The sequence below is a fragment of the Ambystoma mexicanum genome, chromosome 7p, assembly GCF_040938575.1.
Source record: "Ambystoma mexicanum isolate Mex_15411 chromosome 7p, UKY_AmexF1_1, whole genome shotgun sequence".
Taxonomy (NCBI): Eukaryota; Metazoa; Chordata; class Amphibia; order Caudata; family Ambystomatidae; genus Ambystoma; species Ambystoma mexicanum.
The window spans coordinates 810,672,153-810,691,396 of NC_090939.1; positions in this window are offsets into that span (position 1 = coordinate 810,672,153).

Here is a 19,244-nt window from a genome sequence, read left to right on the forward strand (position 1 = left end):
AAGACTTTTGTGCTTATCTTCAAACAGTGCCTCAGCTCCCCTAGACTTTGCTCAATTGACATTGGCTGTCCTGGCTCCCTGAAGACTCTTCTTACCCTCTGACTTTGTGTTTAACTATCCCTCCAAAAATGCATGCATACTTTACTTGTATAGCTGGGGAAGGGTTAACATACATTGCAGTGGGGGATTCTAAAGTGCTTACCCGTTTGAGAAACTTGTTAACCATTGTTTCCTTCCCTAACCTTTTACTTTTTGTTACAACTTCAGTGTTACCATTTAAGTGTGAAAAGTGATATATTAATGTCAACAGTATCCTAACTATTGAAGTCCCCTTAGGGTGTAGTAATATCTGTGTGCCATCCCAAAAGGGTATTTACTTACTCTATTGATCTGAAGGAGTGTATTTTGAAGCATATTTAAGTGTTGCACATTGCTCCCTTCTAAAGAAGGCTTATTTTAAAACTGACTGTTAAATTAATAAAGAATTATTTGAATCAAGAAACCTTGAGTATAAGTGCTATTTGAATACATGTCACTGTAAACCTCTATGTTTCAACCCTACCGCTCCGGTTTACCCCTCTTGAGATAAGCCTGGCTGCTCAATCACACTACCAACTTGTGTAGTACAGGCCTATACCAAAGGTTGGGTTACCTATTACCAAGAGGACACGGCTGGTGTAGTCTCCCACAGGGTTACTACATAAATTCTTGCCTAACAGTGTGTTAATTAAAGTGAGTGGGCCATGTTTACATGCAAGTACACAGGAAGGATGTCGGACCAGGAAGCTATGTACAAAAATTGATGGCTGAGAGGACAATGACAGCACTGACAAGGACTGCAAATGCGGATCCTTGCTGGTAGGATGACCCAGATACATTCCAGTAATTGGCCCACTAAAGACTCTAATTCAAGAGACAGCCAATCACAAAAATGCTGGTTAGTTTTTCCCCCAAAAGATTTGTATATTACTTTGGAAAGCTTCTCATTGCTAATATTGATGACTATCTTGACTGTACTACAATTGCATATTGGTTAAATTAACCTTCAGTGAGGATTTCTTTTAAATATTACGGAGTGCCTTATCTTCTAAACAATTAAGAGGCGTTCTGGTAAAGTATTTCTGAAATTAGTTCATGCCCCTTACGCATATGTTTATTCTGTACTCCCCCCGCCTGAACTTATACGCTTCTTTTGGTAGCGAGCACCGGCGGTCAGCTGTTTCCTCCTCACATTTCCGTAATTAACTAGCCGTGACTCCCTCCTACATAAACACATGTCTTTCACTGTCAAAGAATGTTTATCTTTTTTATTGGCCTAAAAGGCTGGCTTCCGACATTGGTTTACTTGCAACACTGCCATTGTTTAAATTCTGCAGTTGTACTTTGGCCTATCGCTGCCATTTAAATAGGGCGGTGTATGTGACACCGACGTCTTGACTCCCTCTAGTGCTCCTGGATTGGCTCCTGAACTTTATACATGTGTCCTGTGTCACTGTCTTGCACTGACCGCATGTTCTACCTCTGACCTTGACCTATCATTCTAAACGTCTACTGAGATGCTTGGCAAAGCATTGAAACTGATTGCGAGCCTCTTAAACCAGTGTCACTTTCGGAAACTCCGAATCAAATCATGGTTTGCCTGGAGGTTAAAAACGTTGAAATGTTTAGAAAAGGACAGTTATTTTCTTAAGGATTTCATGGTTCCTAGAACACGTCTATTTCTTAAGGTCATGACCTTAGGATTCCCTACCAGAGATCACATTTTAGTCCAGATACACGGTGACGGAGGAAGGTCAGGCATAAGGAAAAGCAACACCCTCCCTATCAACTTCCCAAAGATGTGGTTTCTTCTCATGGCTTTGCCACCCTTACTATTCCGAAGGAAGATAAGGCAATATTATTATTATTATTATTATTATTATTATTATTATTATTATTATTATTATTATTATTATTATTATTATTATTATATTGCACAAACCTATCTCTGAAGCAGCGAAGGCAGAGTGCTGAAGATCAGGGCTAGGTAACACTAACGGGTAAGAGTTCAAAGGGGTAGACAGTCGCATAGCACAGTACAGTGTGTGTACACAAAACAACACAGGAGCACTCGCATAGCGCAGTACAGTGTGTGTACACAAAACAATTAACACAGGAGCACTGTGTTGAGTTGGAAATAGTCACACCATGGCTGGTGTGTAGCCTCGGAGTATAGGTAATGTCAAAGTGTGACTGAAATAACCAGGTTTTCAGCTCTTTCTGGAACATGAGGTTAAAGGGAGTGGTCTGGCTTGCTACTGGGGTGGAATTCGATGGGACCGCAGTGTATCAGGAAAAATACTTTTTTCTAGTTCTTTCTTTGCAGGTCCATCTAGTCTCAAGTCTGGTAATAGTCATACTGCACAACATGACATAGCTATTTAACACAGCCACCAGGTAAGCGAGTGTGTTGTATGAGGCAGCCTTCTAGGTGATAAAGGCGTTTTAGCAAGAGCCTACCTAGTAAGGGTAACCAGTGCAGCTCACGTAGGGTGGCGGAGATGTGGTCCAAGTCCGTGCCCTGATGATGAGGTGTTTCTCAGCGTGGTTTGACACTTTAAGGATGGGCCAGCGGTGTGGCTGGGAGCCCTGCTAGTAGAATGCTTCCCCATCTATATGAGAGATTACTATAGCCTGCACTACCACGTTTTAGGCATGAGTTGTTGAAAGGATAGGTTGCAGCCCATAATATATCCAAGAGATTTTGCTGAATTGGTGAGTTAGTGGTTAAATCCATCCAAGTACAAACCATCCAGCCACATTTGAGTGGGAGCCTGAATTGCTCAGGGAGCCTAGGAGGATGAATTCTGTCTTGGTTGTGTTAGGTTTTGGTAGGGTTAAGTTTCCTTTATCAGGAAGCTCTACAATGGTCAGGTACCTATTTGTCAGAGAAAAGTTGGATTACTCCAACGTTATATGCAAACGTATTCTGGCTTTTTTGCAGAGGTTGTTTTCAGACCACTGAGTATCCAGCACTTTAGCTAACCTATGATCCCCATAAATGTCTCACAATACTATATCTGTAATGCACCTCCATCGGTTACCTGACTTTTAGTAGGAGAGTACATGTAAGCTCGGGGCACTTTAATGAGTAAAATATGTGAGTGGACTTGTGTCATCAGAAAGTACCACTAGATGAATAATATGAATAGTGTCACTGTATGGATTTCCTCATCAGCCAATCATGCCAACTGGGAGACAGGAGCTGGCCCATTCGAACTAAGGCCCACAACGAAGGCCCCTGTCTTCTCCCTGTCCAAGGCCGGTTAGCTGTGAGAACCTTTTGATTCCCTTCATGATTGCTCTAAGAGGTCGATCGATGCCTCACACTGCAGTGTACCCTAATCTACAATGACTCTTCGCCCCATCCACCCTGAGTTAGTACTCTCTGTCTGCTCCTTCCCTCTTTCCCATCCTCCTGATCTCCAATTGCACACTGCATATCTGCACCATGTCATATACCTTATGCTATTTGTGTGAGTGACTGTCATGATCTCTGCTTCCAAAAGGTCAGGGTTTTCCCAACTCCCTTGGAAGCAGATCCATAACCCAGGTTCCGAGTGCCAACCAGTCCCAATTGGGACCTTTTGGACCCAGTCCTGGCGCCAGTGGCACCAGGCTCATAAATATGCCCAGTCCCAGCGCTGGAAGCGCTGGGCTCATAATGCTTGGGTGGACTTACCTGCAGCAGACCATGCTGCTTACTTGCCTGCCAGTTGAGCCTCTGATCCACTTCTGTTTGGAACTACTTTTCCTGTTGGGTGGGGCTGGAGCCACTCCCTAGATTCAGAACACTGGAACTCTTCTGGAAAGCAGGAACTCTTTTCTTACCTAGGCGTGGCTGTGGAAGGAGACACCGAATCACTACAGGAGGCTATTTAAACCACACCCGGTGGATGAATCTTGCTTTGCGTTATTCTGCAACCTCTGCAGCAGAACGCTCATCGTGTCTTCTGCATCCGGTCCTGGGCCTAAGGAAAAAGGCTTACCATCCTGAATCCAGTCTTCAGCAACACCTATAAAGACAAGAAAGAACAGGTTAGCATTCCGGCATCTGAAAGGCAAAGGCTTACCATCCTGAATCCAGTCTTCAGCAACACCTATAAAGACAAGAAAGAACAGGTTAGCATTCCGGCATCTGAAAGGCAAAGGCTTACCTACTCTTTGTGCGCTCCGGAGGTCTTCACACTGCATTCCGGCATCTGAAAGACAAAAGCTTACCAACTCTTCGCACGCTCCGGAGGCCTTCGGCGCTGCATCCCGCATCTGAAAGACAAAACAAGGTGCGTTTAAAGACATTGGGGAACTTTAATACTCACGTGCCATTACTCCTTTCCACATCTAATCCAGTGGGTATTCCGGCACCCTGCAGCCGCTCCGAACTCGTACCTGCAAAATAAAAAGACAGTTAGAGCCCATCGTGAAGCAGGCAACAAGCGCTTACTTACGTGCTTCCAGGCGCTTCTATTCATCACACGGGCTCCATCTTCAACTCACTTCAGCCCGTCATCCGCCATCGTCGGAACCCTGCAAAACAAGAGACATCATTACTAAAGACTTTAAAGACATTTGAATGACTCTAAACTTACCGTTCGTGCAGTAAACGACGGACAGCAGTCCTCTGAAGTCAAGAGGCCTGCGCTACCTATCCAGTGAACAAACTGGTTACAGCACCCTGCCCCGAGGCAGATGGAGAGCTCGGCATTCACTTACCTAAGGTGAGAGCGTTAACCTTTGGGGGTCTACAGGAGAGGAGAAGAGGAAAGAGATAGGGACACCCCAATAACCCCAGTTCATTAACCCCATATTTTCTATCTGCAGACATCTTACTCTACACGTCAGGCATACAGTGCACAGAGGTCCAGCCCAAGAGCCAACCGGGTGCTACACATCACCTTTGGAGATACGGTAGTCGCCCAGTCAAGACCGGCGCCTCTGCGAGAATCAGGTGAGCGTTACAGAACGCAAAGCCTACCGCAAAACTCTCGCCCAGGCGCTATGGAAACCTCGGATACTGATCCCCTAGCCCGGTTACTTGGGGAACTAAGGGCAGAAGTGCATGCAGCTCGTCAGGAAACGAATGCTCTAAGAAGGGAACTAATTATTTCCAAGGAGAGAACAGACAATCTTGCTAGACAAGTGCTACAGTCACAAGCCGGACAGACCCCGTTACCCGCATCAGGGGCAAATCTTCCTTCAACATCCTCTATGAATCCAGTGCAGATCAACCTACCTGGGAATGTACCTCTGGCTCCGCCCGAACGATTTTCTGGTGACCCAAAGAGGTTTGCAGTATTTATCAATCAGTGCCGGTTGCACTTCTTATGCCGGCCAGCAGCCTTTCCAACTGATCAAGCAAAAGTAGCTTTTGTACTTTCGTACCTTAGTGGCAATGCGGCAGACTGGTCGATCCCTCTAGTTAATCAAGATGATCCGGTTCTCCATGATTTTCAAGCCTTTCAGCTTAGTATGGAAAAACTGTTCGCAAGACATTCACAGGGGCAGGCCTTGGACAATGAACTTCTTTCGTTGCGACAGGGTAATCAAGACCTTTTGGCTTATATTGCATCTTTCAATAGACTAATAGCGGAAACTCAATGGCCTGAGGACAAAAGGATTACGCTGTTTTATAGAGGTCTACGTGGAGAGCTCAAAGACGTTTTAGCCCAAGTAGTGAATCCCCCACAAGACTGTTCGGATTATATTAGAAATGTATCCTTTAGACACTCTTGAAAGTTGCATTTAGAAGTGTGCCCAATAGTCTCTCTGTTAAATTGAATTTAGAAGTGTTCCCAACACCCTCTCTGGAAAAGCCTCTCTGAAATTGACTTAATAGTGCGCCCAGAATCCACTACGTAGAAAATTGAATTTAGAATTGCGCCCAATAGCGTCGCTATGAAGGTTGCATTTAGAAGTGCAACCAATACCCTCTGTGAAAGTTGATTATAGAAGTGTATCCAATAGACGCTCTGTAAAGTTGAATTTAGAAGTGTCCCCAATAGCATCTGTGAAAGTTGACTATAGAACTGTATCCTATAGACACTCTGGAAAGTCTCATTTATAAGTGTGCCCAATAGCCTCTAGTAAACTGAATCTAGAAGTGTGCCCAATTAGCCTCTCTGTGGAAAACTGTATTTAGAAATACACCCAGTACCCTCTCTGGGAAAGTTGCAATTAGAAGTGTGCTCAGTGAAAGAGCATATAACCGACCATACCACACCACCATGCTTACTCTCTCCTTACATCACCACTCAACTAGAACACAGAGATACTATGACACCATTCGGTATAACTGTTCTCATACCAACATTCCGCCGCTTACTCCACATCATTCTATGTAATCACTGCTGGTTCCACACCCCCAGCCAGGCGTTTTCCTCAGGCCTAACGCAGCCACATCCGTTCCGGATAAATCCGGCCAGAACGAACACATTCTCCTGATTTCTCAACCACCACACCTACCGCTAAGAAGCAGCTATTACACGAGTACCGCACGAGCTGCACACATACCCGGTGCTCACACGCACCTTTTGACTCTCCCTACTCTCTCTACTGATCTGAACTTCGGTTCCCAAGGGCGTTCAACCTACAAGCGCCTTCAGACCATACCAATGGTATATAAGGCGCTATATAAGTGCAAAATAACAATAACAATAACAATAACAATATAGACTTGGTTGTTCAAATAGATCACAGGCTGCAGAACAGGAAGGCCGATCGTTCCAAGTTTGATGCTCGAGTATTTTCCAAACCGCCAACTCCTTCCAAAGGAGTAGACTCCGGGGAACCCATGCAAATAGGGGGTCTGAAAGGTCCTCTAACACAAAGGGAGCGGGAAAGGAGGAAACAGTTGCAATTATGCCTATATTGCGGAAACTCAGGGCACTTTCTTCGAGACTGTCCGGTGAAACCTGCCAAGAAGGCAGTAGGAGCTGCAGTTACCAAAGTTACAAACTCTGAGCAGGGAAACGACCTCGCCCGACAAGAATAGAGGTCCTCTTGCCGAGCGTGAAAACCAGTTCCGTGACCTCGCATTTCGTGATACCTATGGTCCTCATTAGCCCTGATAATCCGGATCGATTACATGCAATTGAAGCTTACGTCGACAGCGGTGCCATCGGCAATTATGTGGATCATGAAATGGTTTTGAGGATGAATCTAACTCTTTGTCCCAAGGCTGTAAAGGACGTCATTACTACGGTGGATGGTACGGAGATAGCCTCCGGGCCAGTAACGCATACCACTCAAGAGGTGACGCTAGTAAGTCAAGATGGACACCATGAGAAGATCATGTTCGATGTGATCAAGGCCCCTCAGTTTCAGATTATTCTAGGAATACCTTGGTTAGAGAAACACAATCCTCTGATCGATTGGCGAGCAAGAACGGTCCAGTTTCCAGAATGTGTCTCTACTTGTCACCCTCCACCTGGTGTTGCACTGGCCGCAATTTCTTCAGAGACTCCCCAGTTACCTCCCGAATACCTAGAATACCAAGATGTTTTCCGGAAGGATCAGGCTAACTCTCTACCTCCTCATAGGTCTTATGACTGCCAGATAGACCTGATACCTGGATCTACTCCTCCTTGTAGTAGAATTTATGCCCTCACCGAGCCTGAGAACCTTCACCTTCGACAATACCTGGATCAATACCTGGCAAATGGGTTTATTCGTCCTTCCAAGTCCCCTGCTTCTTCAGCTTTGTTCTTCGTTCCAAAAAAGGAAGGAGACCTTAGAACTTGTATCGATTATCGCTCCCTGAACCAGATCACCGTTAAGAATAGATATCCGTTACCTTTGATCCCTGAACTCCTGGACCAAGTCAGAAAAGCATGCATATATACAAAGCTGGATCTTAGAGGAGCTTACCACTTGGTACGAGTAAAAGAGGGCGATGAATGGAAGACGGCCTTCCGCACCAAGTATGGGCTATTTGAATATCAGGTCATGCCCTTCGGACTTTGCAATGCCCCGGCCGCCTTTCAATATTTTATGAACGATGTCCTCAGAGAGCTCATAGATGTATGTGTTGTTGTTTACATTGACGACATCCTCGTTTATTCTTCATCGGAATCTGAACATCGGAAACACGTGAAAATGGTCCTCGAAAGATTGCGTCAACACAAACTTTTCGCTAAGTTGGAAAAATGTGTTTTCAACGTGACTGAAGTTGAATTCTTGGGATTCATATTATCACCTGGCGGAGTGCGTATGGATTCGAAGAAGGTCGATGCAGTTCTCAAATGGCCATCACCATCCTCCGTAAAAGGTGTGCAAAGCATGTTAGGCTTCGCTAACTTTTACCGCAGGTTTATCCCCGAATTCTCTCGAATAGTCCAGCCCATCACTGCCTTGTTAAAGAAAAACAAACGTTTTGAATGGTCTACCGAGGCGGAACAAGCTTTCCAGGATTTGAAGACTAAATTTATCTCTGCACCAATCTTAAAACACCCTCGCCCCGAACTCCCCTACATCGTGGAAACTGATGCTTCAAGCCTTGCCATGGGGGGGGTTCTATCACAAAAGGACCCGGTAACCAATCAGTTGCATCCCGTGGCATTTTGGTCCCGCAAATTCTCGCCTCCTGAAATCAATTACACGATTACTGACAAGGAACTTCTGGCTATCAAGTCTGCCTTTAAGGCTTGGCGGCATTACCTGCTGGGGGCCCGACACACCGTTACTGTGATTACGGATCACCGAAACCTGCAATATTTGAAAACCGCAAAAGCCCAATCCTCTAGACAACTCCGTTGGGCATTATTCTTTGCCGAGTTTGACTTCATAATTACCTATCGACCTGGTACAAAGAACGGTAAAGCTGATGCCCTTTCTCGGATGGGAGTGGAAGAACACTTGATCAACCCCAAACCTGTACCAATCATTCCCGAACAAAGAATTCTGGGTGTAATCGCCACCGAATCCATAGAGGAAGTTAAGGATAAAGCCAGGCAACTTGTAACTCCAGCAGACATACAGAATTGGCATCTGCAGGGAAAGGACTTTGCAGTAAAGGACAACTTATTGTATTTCCAAGAACGATTATACCTACCCAGCACAGATTTACAGAAAAAAGTAATCTCTTGTTATCACGACTCTTTAATGGAAGGTCATCCCGGTATGGCCAAGACCTCAGAAAAGATCAAGCGCTACTTCTGGTGGCCGTCTTGGAAGAAAGATATCAGAGACTTTATAATGTCCTGTGGAGTATGCGCCCAAAACAAGAGTCAAAAGGAAAGACCAGCAGGCCTCTTACGCCCTATTGACATCCCACCTCGCCCTTGGCATACGCTTTCTATGGACTTCATCACCGATCTACCTCCATGCTCCGGATACAATACGATTCTAGTAATCGTGGACTTATTCTCCAAGATGGCGCATTTCATTCCGCTCAAAGGCTTGCCAACAGCAGCAACTCTGGCCCGAGAATTTCTCGAAAACATCGTCCGACTGCACGGTTTTCCTTCGGTTCTAATTTCGGATCGAGGTAGTCAATTTATTTCTCATTTTTGGCGAAGTTGCTGTCGGTCGGCTCAAATTGATGTGAGACTATCGACCAGTCACCACCCTCAGACCGACGGACAAACCGAGAGGACCAATCAAACTCTGGAACAGTATTTACGCTGCATGCTGCAACAAACTGAAAAAACTTGGAAAGATATCCTTTGGATAGCCGAATATGCCTACAATAACTCTGTCCATTCGGGAACTGGGAAAACCCCGTTTTTTCTTTTGTACGGCAGTCACCCTCGAACCTCGGAGTTGGATCCCCTCCAAGATCTTGAAACACCAGCAGTAGACTACCTGCATTCTACAATCACCCAAGCCTTTAAGGAAGCTGTTTCTCACCTTCAAAGGGCTAAAGAACAATACAAGAAAGGAGCAGATCAACATCGGAAGGAAGCCCCTCACTATCAAGTAGGGGATCAAGTCTGGTTATCCACCAAATATCTATCTCTAAAAGGGCCACGCACATTCAACCCAAGATACCTTGGTCCCTATTCCATCACTACCATAGTAAACCCAGTAGCGGTCAAGTTGGACTTGCCCCCGCACATGAAGATACATCCGGTCTTCCACGTCTCTCTATTAAAACCCGTGCAACCTCAAACCCGACTAACCAAATCTCCAAAACCTATCCTAGTTGATGGAGAACTCGAGTTTGAAGTTAAAAGCATTCTGGACTCCAAGATCTCCAAATCTAAACTATTCTACCTAATTGACTGGAAAGGCTACGGCCCCCAAGAGAGATCCTGGGAACCTGCTGAATATGTCCACGCTCCTCGCCTAATCAAAAGATTTCACCGAACATTTCCTGACAAGCCAAAACCCCCGCAGAAGCCCGGTTTGGGAGGGGCCTTGAGGGGGGGTACTGTCATGATCTCTGCTTCCAAAAGGTCAGGGTTTTCCCAACTCCCTTGGAAGCAGATCCATAACCCAGGTTCCGAGTGCCAACCAGTCCCAATTGGGACCTTTTGGACCCAGTCCTGGCGCCAGTGGCACCAGGCTCATAAATATGCCCAGTCCCAGCGCTGGAAGCGCTGGGCTCATAATGCTTGGGTGGACTTACCTGCAGCAGACCATGCTGCTTACTTTCCTGCCTGTTGAGCCTCTGATCCACTTCTGTTTGGAACTACTTTTCCTGTTGGGTGGGGCTGGAGCCACTCCCTAGATTCAGAACACTGGAACTCTTCTGGAAAGCAGGAACTCTTTTCTTACCTAGGCGTGGCTGTGGAAGGAGACACCGAATCACTACAGGAGGCTATTTAAACCACACCCGGTGGATGAATCTTGCTTTGCGTTATTCTGCAACCTCTGCAGCAGAACGCTCATCGTGTCTTCTGCATCCGGTCCTGGGCCTAAGGAAAAAGGCTTACCATCCTGAATCCAGTCTTCAGCAACACCTATAAAGACAAGAAAGAACAGGTTAGCATTCCGGCATCTGAAAGGCAAAGGCTTACCATCCTGAATCCAGTCTTCAGCAACACCTATAAAGACAAGAAAGAACAGGTTAGCATTCCGGCATCTGAAAGGCAAAGGCTTACCTACTCTTTGTGCGCTCCGGAGGTCTTCACACTGCATTCCGGCATCTGAAAGACAAAAGCTTACCAACTCTTCGCACGCTCCGGAGGCCTTCGGCGCTGCATCCCGCATCTGAAAGACAAAACAAGGTGCGTTTAAAGACATTGGGGAACTTTAATACTCACGTGCCATTACTCCTTTCCACATCTAATCCAGTGGGTATTCCGGCACCCTGCAGCCGCTCCGAACTCGTACCTGCAAAATAAAAAGACAGTTAGAGCGCATCGTGAAGCAGGCAACAAGCGCTTACTTACGTGCTTCCAGGCGCTTCTATTCATCACACGGGCTCCATCTTCAACTCACTTCAGCCCGTCATCCGCCATCGTCGGAACCCTGCAAAACAAGAGACATCATTACTAAAGACTTTAAAGACATTTGAATGACTCTAAACTTACCGTTCGTGCAGTAAACGACGGACAGCAGACCTCTGAAGTCAAGAGGCCTGCGCTACCTATCCAGTGAACAAACTGGTTACAGCACCCTGCCCCGAGGCATATGGAGAGCTCGGCATTCACTTACCTAAGGTGAGAGCGTTAACCTTTGGGGGTCTACAGGAGAGGAGAAGAGGAAAGAGATAGGGACACCCCAATAACCCCAGTTCATTAACCCCATATTTTCTATCTGCAGACATCTTACTCTACACGTCAGGCATACAGTGCACAGAGGTCCAGCCCAAGAGCCAACCGGGTGCTACACATCACCTTTGGAGATACGGTAGTCGCCCAGTCAAGACCGGCGCCTCTGCGAGAATCAGGTGAGCGTTACAGTGCCAGCCTGTTTATATTTACTGTTGCAAACGTGAATTTATCCTACTTTCAGTGGTTGTTATGTTTTCATTTTTAGCCTATTCACAACTACTGACGCAAAGTCGAATTTAGCCTACTCTTTAGTCATTGCTTGACACTTTGAACTTAACTGGCTGTAAATTGTTGTTGCCAACTTTAATGCATATTGTTCCTTTGCTTATCTTCACAAACTTGGCCAGCCTAGTGAATGCACTGTGCTACCCCACCATGTTGTTTCCTTCCATGGCACCTCCTCCTTCCCTCATCTTCCCTAACATTATTTATCCTATTACTACATGATCAGATGTAGCCCCCTTGCAACATGAGGTTAGGCTTTCCCATTTAATGTACCTTGATTTTCCATATGTAACTGCATGCTCTGATGTTTCCGCCTTGCAACATGAGGTTAGGTTTTCCCATTTCATGTACCTGATTTACCACTTGCAACTGCATGTTCTGATATAGCCACCTTGCAGCATGAGGTTAGGCTTTCCCATTTTGTGTACCTTGATTTTTCATTTGCAACTGCATGTTCTGATGTATCCGCCTCGCAACATGAGATCAGGCTTTCCAACTTCATGTACCTGACTTACCTTTTGTAACAGGATGCTCTGATGTAGCCACCTTTAAATATGAGGTCATGCTGTCCATTGCATGCACCTGGTCATTAATGCACTTTGTAACTGTTGTAATCACATTCTTAAGCTTAAAGTGCCCAGATGCCTCAGGGTTCGGTGCGCTATATAAATGCCAAATGAATAAATACATAAAATGAAGCATGGCTTTCAGGATTAATAACGGCTTGAAGATGGCCACCAGCTAAGTTTTCAAAATGTTCAATATCTCTGTTATTTATTGATGGATTTACATTTCTAGGGTCTCATTTGAAAGATATTTTCACTCCTAAAATAAAGGTTCCAACCACATTTAATCTGAAGTCAATGGTGTCTCAGAATTGATGGTATTCATACTATGAAACCATACGTATACTTTGAATTGCATGTCCCACAGGAAATAAAGCCTACCCATATGAAATATGAGCAATTCCTAGCATACTAGCACTAAACTGTTTAAATTACTATCGTTGAGACATAACATAACAATATAACATCTGTTAGTAGGACACTAATTGTGCTGAAAACATCTTCACTGTGAGAGACTGTTAAATTTGTTAAGGTGTGAGAATCATTATCACATGTATCCTTATTTCCTCAACACGTGCATGACTGTACAAGGTAGGTTGTGTGCTGAAAATGTACATGGTGCACTATACCTGTTTTTTGTACATGAACATCTTATCAACTTCAGAATGGCACGTTGCGCATGTGGCATTTGACACAGATCGGGAGCTATTTCTCCATCTTCCATGTTCCATCTATGTTCAATGGGAGATGGAATTGTTGGTTGTGATTGGTCCTCTTGATTTCAGATCATGACACAGTAGTTGACTCTCTTCATTGCAGGTACTAACCCATTTCTTGTAAGGAGTACATTTTCCCAGCTTACCTGTCACTTAGAAATCATGATCTGCAAGTTTAGTTCTGCTGTTCCTGGGCTGACAGGCTTAGCAAATAAATGCTTACAGTTTATTCAGTGTCTGACTATGAATGGTTTCTTGTGTTCCTAGTGAATTAGGTGCAAAAAGGGTGTCTTCAGTTACTGTATGTAATACCTTTCCCTGATAAAGTACCTGTGCAAATGAATCTAGTCAACGAGTGAAATGTTAAGAAAGTCCTTCAAGGAGCCTATTGATAGGATTATAACTGCAATTGAAACAAGTTTTGAGGAAGGCACAAAGTAAGACCTTGTTTTACTTTAGGTTCACTTATAGAGCACAGCTAACACCTGAAGGCAACATGGAGCTGTAGAGAGATTAGAACAATCAACTAAAAGAAATAAGCAGCTAAATTACTGAAATAGGGCTGTTTTGAATTGACATCAGAATATTAAATGATCATTAACGTTAGGAATATTATGGGGCAGCTTGTTCCATAAATGTGCTGCCGGAGTGGAAACATATCTGCCTCCCTGTCTAGCCCGGTAAAACCTAGGAATAGGATGTCATAGATCTCCAGAAGAGAAAAGCAGTCAAGCCGGAACATGCTAACGAAATTTTGTTTGTAAATGTTCTAGACCACGCCCATTAATGGCCCAATTAATTAGACACAGAACTTTAAACTCAATTCTCTGTGCAACTGACAGCCCATTGTAGAGGCAGAGCCAAGTACCCCCACTCCAACTGCCACGCCTACATTACCTGAAAAGTATAAACCAAAGTATGTGACATACACAGAACAGTTAAACCAACAAAGAAATGAGCGTGGACTCTGTGCAGTACCCATAAGAATACCTGTACCTAAGAGAATATGGGTGGTAAAGTACCCATTAAGGAAACCATACCTGCATACAAATCAATATGATGGCCATTTGAACAAGATCCCTGAAGAAGCAGAGAAACTAAAAGGCAAAGATGAATGTGGCGTCGTAGAAAATCGAATTGACACCCATAGAAGAGATAAATCGACCAGAGGATGCAGATGATTTATAAACCATCAAGAAAGTATCAAGGATAAGTGACATCTTGGGATCAAGGTGAAGAAACTTATGCCACAGACCTGATGAAGATAGTTAGTTTACACATGTACAGATGCAATGAAACACAAGCAGTAAAGCAATTATGAAGATAGCCACATGCCTTTGAATAGTTAGACCGTGGCAAGAGCCAACATATACATATATAGATATATATGCACAAGTAAAGGATGGATGTTTCCACTACGCACATAAGCAGTACTGAACAAAGCAAGAAGGCCTCATTTCAGTGTCGCAGTTAAGAAAAGCAATTGAATTAAACAGAATAAAAGCTCAACTAAGGAGTTGACTGAGCCAAGAAAGCCAAGGTCTTATTAAACTGGAATTGGCTGACATTGGATAAAATTAACGTGAAGGAACAGAGGCTCCTGTTCAGAAAGGTCAAGCAAAAACAAAATACATCAGAGGACTATTGGAGAATAAAATCAAATACACGAAAAGACTTGATTTCATGGTGTCCAGTCACGTGGTAGAGGGAAGTTGGACGGGCAAGATGGTCACACCTACGCACGGATCAGGGCAGCCACCAGAGGCGCCTGAGAAGAAGTAGGGATATATGGAAGAACTTTCCTTAAAACCCAAAGTTTGAAATGGCCAGTCTTATAGACTGCGGCCACCAGATCTTCCATCATCAGGGATGCAGAGATTTATATCCCCAGATTTCTTACTGACAATACAGGAATGGGAAGAGGGCACAAGGAGGTGGGCCAGAAACCATTTGTCCAAAACAGGTGGGGGGAAGTGGTACCTACAACCAGGACCTCGCTCTTGCTGGCATTAAGCTTTAGCCAGTTTGAGGTCATCCAGCCTCTCAGCTCCTCCAGACACTTCCTCAGGCGGGCGGCTGTGTCAGCCCAAGAAAGATCCAGATGCACCAGGATCTGTGTGTCATCTGCATAAGAATAGAAGCAGAACCCATGAGACTGCAAAATCAAAAAGAGTCTGATGTACACATTAAACAAAATAGGGGATAATGCAGAGCCCTGGGGGACCCCGCATAAGATAGGAACGGGGGCTGAACGAAAAGGAGGAAGAAATATCAATTGGGACAGGTCCGCCAGAAAGGCGGAAATCCAATTAAGCACTTGGCCAGACAAGCCGGCAGCGGATAACCATGAGATCAGGGTAGAATGATCGACAGTGTCGAAAGCCGCTGATAGGTCTGATAACAGGACAGCTCTGACACCGCCCTGATCTACCAAACAAATGAGGTCATCCAATACAGAGTTCAGAACATACTCAGTGCCTCTTCCCGGGAGAAAGCCAGATTGAAACCTGTCGAAATATTGGGAAGACTTAAGAAAATAAGGTAGGAGAGGGGATACCAGAGCTTCCAAGATCTTCATAAGAAACAGCAACAAAAAGACAGGCCGATAGTTGGCAAGTACCTCCGCGTCTGATGAAGGTTTGTTGAGCAAAGGAATGACCAACGCGTGTTTGAGAAGGGGAGGAATCACTCCAGTAGAGAAGGAAAGATTTACAGCAGAGGTCATATGGGCGATCAGGTTGCCAGAGGTTTCCTTTATAAGAGCCAAGGGTATGGGATCTGCAGGGGAAGCAGATTTTAGGTGCTGAATAGTTTGAGAAATATCAGACTGAGAGAAGCCAGGAAAGGTGGACCAGGAAGCAGTAGAAGGAGGGGGTTCAACCAGGGTCCTATTGGGAGTCTGAGTCCTTGCTTCCTCGTTTATAGTATTCTAATAGTTGCTATTTTGTCCACAAAAAACGAGGACAGGGAGTCACATAATGCTTGGGAGGACGGGACCGAGGGCGACTTGATATTGGGGTTGAGAGAGATTGAACTAAGTCAAATAGAGCTTTGGGTTTGTTAAGTGCCTCCTGCACCGTATGACTTAAATAGGCTTTCTTAGCACTTGTAATGGCTATGTGATATGTGTCACAAATATTTCGAAAGCGAGCTTTGCTTCACGCGAATAATTGGCACACCATTTCCTCTCAGTTTGTCTACATTGGAGTTTGAGAGCTCGAAGTTCTGTGGTAAACCAGGGTTCAGAGGGACGGCATCTTTGTTTTGATAGTTTCATAGGAGCCAATAGGTCAGCCGTGGCTGTACATGCCTCTTCTAAAATGAGCAAGGAGCAATTATCAGCTTGTCCGCAGTGATCTAACAAAGAAATGGCAGGCGCATGATTGCTAACTCCCTGCCAACTAGGTTTAAGGGTAACAGGTTTAGGACAAGGAGAAAGAGGAGTCTTATTAGCACACGCAAAGGAGACGAGGAAATGATCTGACCATGCCACAGGACTAGGTGGGGTGATATTGATGAGACTAACTGGGGCAAAGATTAGGTCTAGGACATTTCCAGGTACATGAGTAGGGTATATAACTCTCTGAGGAAGGCCTAAGTCCAGCATAGTGGCCATAAAGTTATTACTTGTCCTGCATACACATGGATGAGAAAGAGGCCTAAAAGGTTGCAATAGAAGCGTCTGAGAGCAGTCAAACAGAAAGGATCAAAAGCAGTTGAGCACTTCACCAGAGATGCTGGCCAGTGACAACCTATGAAGAAGGATGGTATGGTCAATGGTGTCAAATGCGGTAGACAAATACAGGAGTATCAATGCTCCACTTCCACCTTGGTCAGCTAATAAGGTGAAATCATCCATGCCTGGAACCAAAACGATGTGGTGCCCCTGCCAGGCCTGAAACCCAATTAAAATGGGTTAATGAATGAAAAGCTTCCCAAGTAAGAACTAAGCATAGGTGCCACCAATCGTTCCATTAACTTCATTAAATAAGAAAGGAGGATAAAAAGGCGATAATTAGATGGAAGTAAAGGGTCTAGAGAAGGCTTTTTAAGGAGGGGGGTCACCATAGTATGTTTCAATGGAACAGGAATAAACCCAGAGGTAAAAGAATGGTTAACAGCCTTGGTGAATAGAGGTGCAATGTCAGGTTTCACATGTTTCATGGCGTGTAACGGAATAGGGTCCAGAGGAGAGATGGACTTGAGCTCCCGTTTAGCCAAGATTATGTCATCAGAGTCAAGCCAGGAAAACGAGGATGAAACCAAACTAAAGGGGGGACCCGATAAGATCAGATAGTTGACATAAGAGACTTGCGCTGATGAAGAGTTAGCCGGGCGAATAAGAGTAATCTTGTCAATGAAGAAATCAGATAGCACATCACAGAAAGACTGACTAGATGCAAGATCATTATCACTTTGTGGAAGAACAGATAATTCTCTCACAATTTGAAAAAACTCTCTAGGCTGATTGAGTGCATGAGTGATTGGAGCTGAGAAGTAGGTTTGCTTAGCCAGAACAATGGCATGCTTGTAAGTAATAGTTGCTGTGCAAAATGTCGTCCTGGCGAGAGAGGAATAGTCAATATGTCACTTTCTTTCAGCTTGCCTCCGAAGTCGACGTAAATCAATCAAATGGGAAGTAAACTATGGCTCTGATGGGTGTGTGGGAGATTTAGTGAGTTTAATTGGAGCCAATAAATTGGCAGTGGTCTGAAAAGCTGATAACAATTGGGATAACTCAGTGTCATCCGTGACTTTACCTTAATTGCGATATCATAAGAGCCAACAGCGGCCCATTTCCGTTGCATAACTTGTGGCTGAACCAAGGGCATGGTATGAGCTGAGCGATTGATGTTAAATGGAATCACCAAGTGCTCGGTCCAAAGGACCTCAAACAGAGGCAAATAAGTCATTAGAAAGGCGGCAGAGAACACGAGGTCTAACAGGTTGCATCACACCTGAGTGTGCCCCTGGATATGTTGTTTAAAATCAAGGTGATTCATAGACTGAAAAAAGCGTTCCGTACTTACAGAAGCAATTTGAAGAGATGGCAAATTAAAACCACCTAATATTAGGAGACCGGGGTGCTGCCATTTCAAATTGGCAGCTAAGTGAAGAAACCTAGATAGAAAAGGTCCATCTTGAGATGGAGGTCGATAATTAATAAAATGTATACCGTTTGATTAGAGGATACCATAATACGCAGAAACAAAGCCTCCATATGAATCTCATGGTGCAGAATCAGAAGTGAGCACCTCAAGGTGGATCGAAAACCAACAGCTAAACTGCCTCCTGAGTCGGTGGATGTTCTGTCTACACGAAGAATGTTATAGTAAGCTAGCATAGCTTGAATAAGTGTAGGGTCAGATGTATCACACATCCATGTTTCAGTTATAAAACAATGATCTGGGAATTCCTCATTATATAACTAAAATACATCCAAAACATGGGCAGGAATAGATCGAGCATTGAGAAGCAAGCAGTGCAGACTCAGAGGGACATTTTGGATATATTCTTACAGCAAGAATCCAAAGATCTGTGTCCTTTGCAACTATGCAGAGTTGTATAGCTCTTTTCCTGTGACAGTGATGGAAAGAACATTTATTTTTGTCTCTTCCCCTTCTTGTGTACTACCAAGATAGACAACATGTGTGATGGCTACTTATATTTACCGTAGCACTACAAAGTCCTTTTTGGTCATGGTCATTTGTGCATGCAAAAGCATTTTCTGAACTAAGTAATCTATTAATTCACCATCAATGTTTAGGTGTGAAATCAGCTTCTTCATAATAACTTTAGCTGTGATTGTGATGTCAATAATTTTGTAGTGGGCTAGTACACTGCTGTGGAGCCTGGTTTGCATTGTCATACACTTCATTGAGATGTATTTGCATGTGCTAAACACTAGGGGGCAGATTCTCAAAAATTAACGCAAATGAAAAAGTGTAGAGGATGCACTTTTTTAATTTGCACTCATGGCA